Source organism: Tasmannia lanceolata, unplaced genomic scaffold (genome assembly GCF_043159265.1).
Source record: "Tasmannia lanceolata isolate RefF3 unplaced genomic scaffold, GAP_Taslan_0.1 ptg000012l, whole genome shotgun sequence".
Lineage (NCBI taxonomy): Eukaryota > Viridiplantae > Streptophyta > Magnoliopsida > Canellales > Winteraceae > Tasmannia > Tasmannia lanceolata.
In genome coordinates, this window is record NW_027518689.1 from 50,788,086 (window position 1) to 50,796,713 (window position 8,628).

The following is an 8,628-nucleotide window of genomic DNA, read 5'->3' on the forward strand; positions in this document are numbered from 1 at the left end:
TTCTCCACCACAACCCTTATCAGTTTCTTCAAACCCATTTAATTAGATCCCCTTCTTCAAGCTCATCTCCTCTGCAACTCCATCACCACGAATCCCATCTCCGGCTGATTACTCCTCCACCGCCATCATCGGCACCACCACCTCCATCGAAAACCTCCAATACCGCCACCATTTCCCACCACCACCACCACCAATCAAAGCCACCATCATCTTCCATCTTCTTTTACCCCAATCCGAACCCTATATTTACCCAGCAATTAAAACCCTCATCTCCATCTCCCTCTGCAATCTCCCACCTCCGGCCACCACTCCATCCCATTTCTCCGACCATTAAACCCACCTCAAACCCATCTCTATTACCCAGCAAACCCTCCATCAACATCTTCTACATTTGTTTACGCCATTAAATCCGGTCATCCTCACCGATTCCGGCCGGAATCCGGCAAAGCCACACCACCTTCACACCCACACCGACCATAACCTTCATCTCCGGCAACCCCATCGGAGCTCCGACCAAATCTGCGCCACCATCTCCTTCTTCATCTTTCTCTTCTTCTCTAAAACCCACCTCAAACCCATTTTTCTTAACCCCAACCCAACCGAGCTCCACCACCCATCTCCCTGATCGTGTTCCCAAGCCCAAACCCATCTTGTCCTCACTTGAGAACCCGAACCAACCCCTATTCTCTTCTCTTTCTCATCATATGCCACCCCAATCCCTAATTTACGGACCCTATTATCAGCTACTTCTATCTCTGTTGGTCTCAAACCTAAATTGGATTTGTGAAGTAGGGTTTGATGAGAGATTGAGTTAGAGTCTGAGCTATACTTGAAGGTCTTAGGGGTCTGATCTCAAGAAGGGGAGAAGGAGTTGATTTCGTGGACCCGCGATTCGGATCTCGGAGAAATCATAGCAGGAGAAGAAGGACAAAGATAAGGAGGTAAAACTCTTCTCGTTTCTTCTTTATAAAGTTATCCAGATCCTATCTTTTGCTTGTGTCGCTTGGCTTTTGCATCAGTGGCTAATATTTTAAAAGAAAATTAGCTTTAATAAGGATGATTCCTTTTGGGTTCTTTAAATTGCTATTATCTCTGATTTTGGGATTGGCTAATTCTCCTTGATTTTTGTTAATTACTCTCCTCTCGGATGTATGTTTAACTGATGTAGGAAATCAAGTTGTTTCTCTACTCCATGTCATGGGTATGAGTACTATCTGATTTCACAGGAGACCCCATGTCGAGGGTTTATTTGTGTGTATCACTTGATGTTTATTTCTTTACCCTATGTTGTGGGTATTACTGGAAGGATTTGTTTTCAATTATTTCTGGAGCATTTGTAGATTCCTGGAGTTTGACATTTTCATATATTTCCTGAACCTGGCTTTGGTTGAGTTAACCCTTGGTTTCTATATTTTGATTTGAAAATAGCATGTGTTAAGTAGATGATGTTTCCGGCATGACTGGCTTTGTTATCTGATCCCTTTTGGATTGGTTCTAATACCTGATCATTGCGAGGATGTCATTTCCTTGAGACATTCACCTGTATTCGTAGCTGAATGTGTTTTGGGCCTTCATTTCGGAGGGCAATGATAAGGTTACTTGGAGCCTGTCTTTGTGTTTTGTGGCTCACCATTTTTTGCACTTGAATCTGCACAAGTTGATGCCCCCTGTTATGCACCAAAATTTATAAAAATCAGAAATATCATTGCATGCATTTGTATAATTTGTTGAAAATTTAATATTCTTCTTTATGTTAAGTTTTGAGTTAGGTTCTGAAGATGAATGGACTGTTCAGGTGAGACTATCCTGAAAGCTTATCATACTCATTTTCTTTTTTACTTAAATAAATTATTTTAGGGAAGAAGGAGATCAGATGACTACTCTATTCGATGTTATCGACATGAGTACTGTCTGATTTCAAGGCGGGATATAGAAATATTATCATGTGTATTTGATATCAGATGATTACTTTGGCATCATATGATTTCATTGGAGTCCCCGTATTGGGGTTTGTGGTTGGCTTTGAAGTGTTTGATATTGTGTTGACTTTATTAGGCTATCCAGCGGCTGGTCTGGACTAATTAATGTTGTTTATCATTTTATGATTGCTATTCTTGCAGATTGTGCACTCTTTAGTTGTAAATCATACTTTGCTAATACTTGATTTGTTTTTTATAATAATTGAATGGAAATTTGAGATTATCTGGTAGCCTTTTCTTCTCTTTTGATAGACTAACACAGTCTTATAGATTTCTGTTAAATTTTCCTTAGATACTAGAATCCCCTCTCATTGCGAGGGCGATGAAGGCGCTAGCCCAAGCCCATCCTTAGGGGACTTGCTCAGTCCAAGTAGCATACCCCTCATTTGTATATAGGAGACTTGCCCAGTCTTGCTAGCATTTTTCTCTATCCTACCTCTGTGTCTAAGAGACTTACCCAGTCTCATTCTCTTGCTAAACCTCCTCTTTGTGCGTCGTTTGGTTTTGGGAGAACACCCTACTCGGCTTGGCAGCATACCCCTACCCTTATGGGTATTGGGTTGCACATTTGTTGCACCCTAGGGCTAGGTAGCTGTCTGGCCCGGCTGGGTGTTTCACCTTTGCCAACTATGCACAGGGTCTCTTATTCCTTTTTACTTGTGAGATTCTCCTTATTCGATAGTCCATTCGCATAGGAGTCAGCCCTGATTAGAGAGTCTTTGACTCATTCATCCTTTGTAGTGTTATTAGAGTCTCTGACTCATTTGTACTTCCTCCCTAGTGTTATTAGTTAGGAGTTTTTCCATTAGAAACTAACTCAGTCATATAGAGCCTTCCCTGCTTAGGATCTTAGATTGTTTTCTCTGTTCTTGGGGCACTATCTTTCTTGTTGTGGTTTGTCTCTTTGAGACGCCAGTTTCTTGTTGTGGATCGTCTCTTTGAGACCTTTGTTGCTTGTTTGGGGTTTCCCCTTTTTGCTTTAAGGCTTTGCCTTAGTTTATGGTATTACTTGCGTGTCCCCTTTAAGATTGAAAACATTTAAAGGTTTAGAGCATTGGAAAAGCTTTAAAATCCAAAAACATTAGAAATTTAAAACTCAAAAACATTTGAAAACTTTAAAAAATATCAAAAACATTTAAAAATATAAAAAAAAACCTTAAAAAATCTGAAGTGTTGAGTGTTTCTTTTAGAAGCGTAGTTTGAGAGTTCGTTTCGAACTACGTTGGCTTGATCCTCTCTCACGAGGTACGTAGTGCAGCTTGGGATTCTTATCCCAGGTCCAGCCAAACCTTTGTAAATAAATCATTCAAACTCTTTAAAAAAGTACAAAAAGATTTCATAAACCTGTTTTCGAAAAATCTTCCTCTAGAGTTGGGACTTTGTCCTAGGAGGAGCGTTTTAGAGTTAGGGGTTTGTCTTTGGTTTTAGTCTTTGATTTGTTGTGTGCTTGTTTGCGTTTGTTTTAGAGTTAAGAGTTTCGTCATCGGTGTGTTGTTTGATTGTTGTGTGTTTTGTTTGTGTTTGTGTTAGAGTTAGGAGTCTGTTTCGCCTCCGTCCGGTCAGTTGGCGATTCACATCGCCGACTGATGACTAGGTCTAGGATGCGTTAGCGATCCCATTGTTTTCCTTAGGACGAACAGCCTAGTTACACATAGGTTGTAAGAACCACCTGCATTAGCTTAGGGCTAACTTGCATTTAGTTAGGGCATATAGGGTGTCCTAAAATCTACAATTCACTGGAATTTAAATAATCGTACAATAAACTTTAATAATTGGTCCGGTCTTTTAGATCGAGTTTAGGATAGAGGGCTAGGTGTCTTAGGCATCATAGCTTAGAATAGGCGCGAAGAACTACGTTGCCTTGATTCTCGTGGAGGCGGGGATACGTAGGCTTCTTTGGATGAATATCAGACCATCCGAGGACTCGGGCTAAATCGTTTTAGAGTCTTAGGATTTGTGGTGTTGTTATATTGTATATTTTATTGTGTTTTCTTACTTTCTTGTACTGATCTTATACCTTTAGTTATAGCTTGCATGTGTTTGTCCACCAGAACTTAGACACCAGTTAGGCATGTCACTCATAACCTAGCAATATTTAGGTAGCACCTCTTTCATTTATTTTTTGTGTGCTTATTATTTCTATTCTAAGGAAATGCATGCTTAGATAGACGACTCCTGAGGATTGTTCCCATTTCACATGATTTTTACCCAAGCTTCTTCGAAGTTAATGAAAAATGGCATAAGAGACCAAGTGTTCGCACTCGGGCGAATTGGGGGCGCTCTTCGGATCTTCTCCATTCGTCATCAGGCACGGACCTATTGTATCTCTGGTTATCCATTGCAAACAGAGCATTTGTTTTGGTTCCATGGCGCGTCCATGGATGGCGACTCTGAGTTATTTCTAGATATATCTTGGTTTCGAGCCCTGGCTCCGGATCAGGATGTATCTCTTTCCTTTTATATCGCCACTCATGCTATGCTGTGAGGGTGGCAACCGTTTCGAGAGTTCCTTGGTAGAGCTCTCCTTCCGTTGTGGAGATCTAGAGGATTGCAGGAGGGATCTCGCGTCCCTCGGCACCGTCCTCTCAGGATCGGGGTCCACAGGCTGGCGACTCTGCTGGGGAGTTCTTGGAACATTGCCTAACTCTATAAAAATGCCATTTTTACTAACTTTGGAGAAATTTGAACTAAAATCATTTTAAATGGGAACTCTATCGTTAGAATCCAGGGGCACCAGACAGGTGCGTAATTAAAACAAGGGATTCACACACTACACATCATGTATTATCATATTTGTTATTTCTTTCATTATTTTTCATTGTTTTTTATTATTGGCTCCACGGGATAGATTTAATGCGTGCCCGACTGGGATGTCATTACACCCTGATGGTACTGTTGAATCTATTTCCAAGCTATGCGCCAGCGCTGCAGCCGTAAACACTCGGTGCACTTGTGTTTACAGCAGCCGATGAGCAATGAAGCATACTATGTATAACACTCGGTGCACTTGAGTTATACATATTAAGTATGGTTCATACGCATAGTACCCGATAGATTGAGTCCGGAGCCTTACTTTGTTTTATATATTATGTATATACTTACTGACCTAGTGAAATCCAACTAGGAAGTACCCTTGTGTATATAAGTATATTGCATTCATATAAGGGTCGAACATGTGTTGCTTACACATGTAAAGCTTAGAGTTAGGAGCCTTGTCCCCATCTGTAGACTAGGGTAGCTCACCTTGTGTGGCTACAACACGGTCTTAGTACACTCACTGGTAGGTCGCAAGTCGAGACTTTCTCGACTCCGTTAGATAGATTAGGGCTGGTGCCCCTGGTTAGGATATATGTACATGTATATATACTTATATATACTGATTATGTATATTAGGGTTCTCTTAGTTAAAGTTCCTTATTCATTTCAATTGGTTATATCTATTCTCTGTTCAGATCTAGATTTAGTCAGTGGTTTTTGCTTGTCGTTACTGCGGCCATGATCCGTCCTTTGATCTGTTGTCCATTGGATTTGACCTGTTGTCATAGGTTCTCACCCTGGGTCAGCCCTTCAGTTGATCGCCATTATCTAATGACCACATTTCAAGCTTATCTTACCCCCATTATTCGCATACCCTCTGGTTGAGCTGTGGGAATCCCCTGTATAGCCGTTATGCTGCCGGATTTTATCCAGAATATTTTTTGAGCATGACCGCCATCATTTGGAGTTAGTTAAACCATGAGTTTGCCTTACCTCGATCTTCTTGTATAGTTGTTATTGAAATACTCAAGAGGGGGGGTGAATTGAATTTAACTCAATATTAGGCCTTTTTAAAATTACCTATGAACCCTAATTGGAATTTTTCTTCACTTAACAAAATATTTGGTTAGTGCAAATATAATTTGAAAAACAAAGTGAAATGCCAAATCAAACAATAATGGAAATGCAAGAGTGAGAAATGACACACCGATATATAGTGGTTCGGCCAACGGCCTACTCCACTCTACTCAAGGTCGTACTTGAGGGATTCCACTATTGGAGACCTCCACGATGCCCGGCTCCGAGGCGGTTACAATTCCAAGGGATATTAAACAAGGATGCCCTTACACCTTTACAAAGACTCTCCTTCTCCGCCGAGTTCTAAGCGGTTGCTCTCTAGGGAATTAAAATAAGGAATGCCCTAGCCACCTATACAAGAAATGAAGGATTGATAGCTTGGCTTCTTCTTGAAAGCTTGATGCTCTTTGTAGATCCTTGATTGCTCTTCAATGATGGTTGCAAATGAAAGCTCTAAAATCCCAACTCAAATAGATTTGCAAGTTGCAAGGCAAGTTTGGGAAAACAAAATCTCAAGCAATAATAGGTTGCAAGTTTTCTTTGATGCTCAAAGATGTTTTCAAATGATCAAGAGAGAGAGAAAAACTTCTCTACATATTGTATTTATAGCTTCTCCAAAGAATATGACCGTTTGGGGGTGGAAATATCAAAATACAAGAATTAATTCAAATCCCAACGGCTATATTCTGAGCTGTCGCAGGGTTCTCGGAGTTCCGAGAACCATTCTCGGAGTTCCGAGAAATATTCTCGGAGTTCCGAGACAACGGCCAGAAGAAATAAAATTTCTACTGGACCATTTCTCGGAGTTCCGAGAAATTTTCTCGGAGTTCCGAGAAAATGTCCAGACGCTACTGGACCTTTTCTCGGAGTTCCGAGGGAACTCTCGGAGTTCCGAGAAGCCTAAAAATCTGCAGTTTTTGATTTTTATTGCATGTTTGATTTTTAGCTTTTGGAACTCAACTCCTATGGTTATTTTGGAATGTTTATGAGGGTCCCAACATGTTGGTCCACCACATAACCATTCACTAATCCATTTTAAGTTCTTAAGTGTTCTTTGAAAAAACAATTTGAAAACACTTTGAAAACGTTTTGCCTTGACTTGAAAATCTAAAGAGAAAGGATGTACAATGAAACCTATGTCGCTTTCAACTTCTCTTTAGTCTTGGTCTTCAATTGATCTTCCATCTTGTGTATGCTTGCTTGAGAGATGAGGTGAGCTTCACTTAGCTCCTTTGACTCTTGTATGGGATATCTCCAAGCATGACCATGTTGTGTGTTGGTTTCTTCAATGATCAATCCTATCTCAAACACAACACTTCAAAGCAAATTGATTAGTATTCAAAAACACAATCAATTATGTTTAGAATCATCAAAACAAGATAGGAGAGTAGACCCTTGGGCTTACAGTTATGCTGCCGGATTTTACCTGGAACATTTTGAGCATAACTGCTATTCTTCAAAGTCGGGGATAGACCATGAGTTTGTTGTATCATGATCTTTTTGTTTATTCCTATTTATCCATTTGTGGATTATCATCGGATTCTTGACTTTGGTCATAATCTATTTTTTCATCTTTTGTACATAAAATTGATTCGTATTCTCCATCATGGATTTACCTTTCTTATATCATGATCATTGATGGATTAACTAAATCTTCCCTATTTGTCGCGAGTGCAAGATTATTGCTGAGGTCCTAACTCATTTAAATTATAGGTTTTTATCATTCCTAATTTTTTTTTCATACCCCAAAAGAGAACAGCCATATCTCAAAAAGACTTAAAGGGGTAAATTGAAGATTCCTTGAGATCCTGTTGGTGTAGGTCATGTTATCTATGCCTACCTTTCTTTGACCTTCGTAGATTGACTTATCTGTTCTGTAATCCAAACATGTTCAGGATTATTCTTGTTTCTATTTGTAGGGGATAGTTTATCCCCATTATCATTCATTTAACCTAGTGTTTTAACCTCAATTTCAGGATTCTTAAAGTGAGCAATTGTCGTTATCACCCTCAAAAGAGATAACTAAGCCAAACCTGCTCGGTTAGACCATCTTCTGTATCTAGACTCAGTTGATCCTCCCATTACATCGAGAATACCTTCACTCTCTGTCTTAACTGTTTGAATTACCAGAGGTTCATCCAATGGCTGACCCAGTTGATCCTATGATAGCCATTCAAGAGATGTTGAGAAATCTTACTCGCGACATGGCGAGCATGAAGGAAGAGATTACTCATTTGAAAGTTCAAAGTACTGACAAGGCCTCCAATTCTAGAAGGCCAGTACCCCAATTTCCTCAAGTTGCGTCTCCAGATTCGAACAGACCGGCTGTTTCACCTTTTGAAATCAATTTAGAAGATGAGCAATATGCTGAAGAATTTTGTGCACCTGTGGTCAGTAAAGAGAAAGGGATGTATGGCAAGTTAGAGAATGAGATGTACGGCAAGTTCAGAAAGTTGGCTCAAGATGTAGAGAATATGAAATTTCAGGGGCCAAAGAAGTTCGATATTTCTGAGTTTATGATTCCTCCTGAGGCTATTCTGCCACCCAAATTCAAAACCCCTGACTATGATAAATATGATGGGACTGGGTGTCCTCGGGGTCATGTAGGATGGTTCATAAAGCTTTCCCAACAACATGGACTCAACCCCGAGCAGATGGCACAATTATTCCCTGTGTCTCTTGTGGGAATTGCAAAACAGTGGTTCTTGCGCTTGAAACCCGAAGAAGTCAGAACTATGGAGGCCATAGCAAACAAACTTGTCGAACAATTTTCGATGGAGGACGGAATAGAGGTTACGAAGAGGGATTTGAAGCA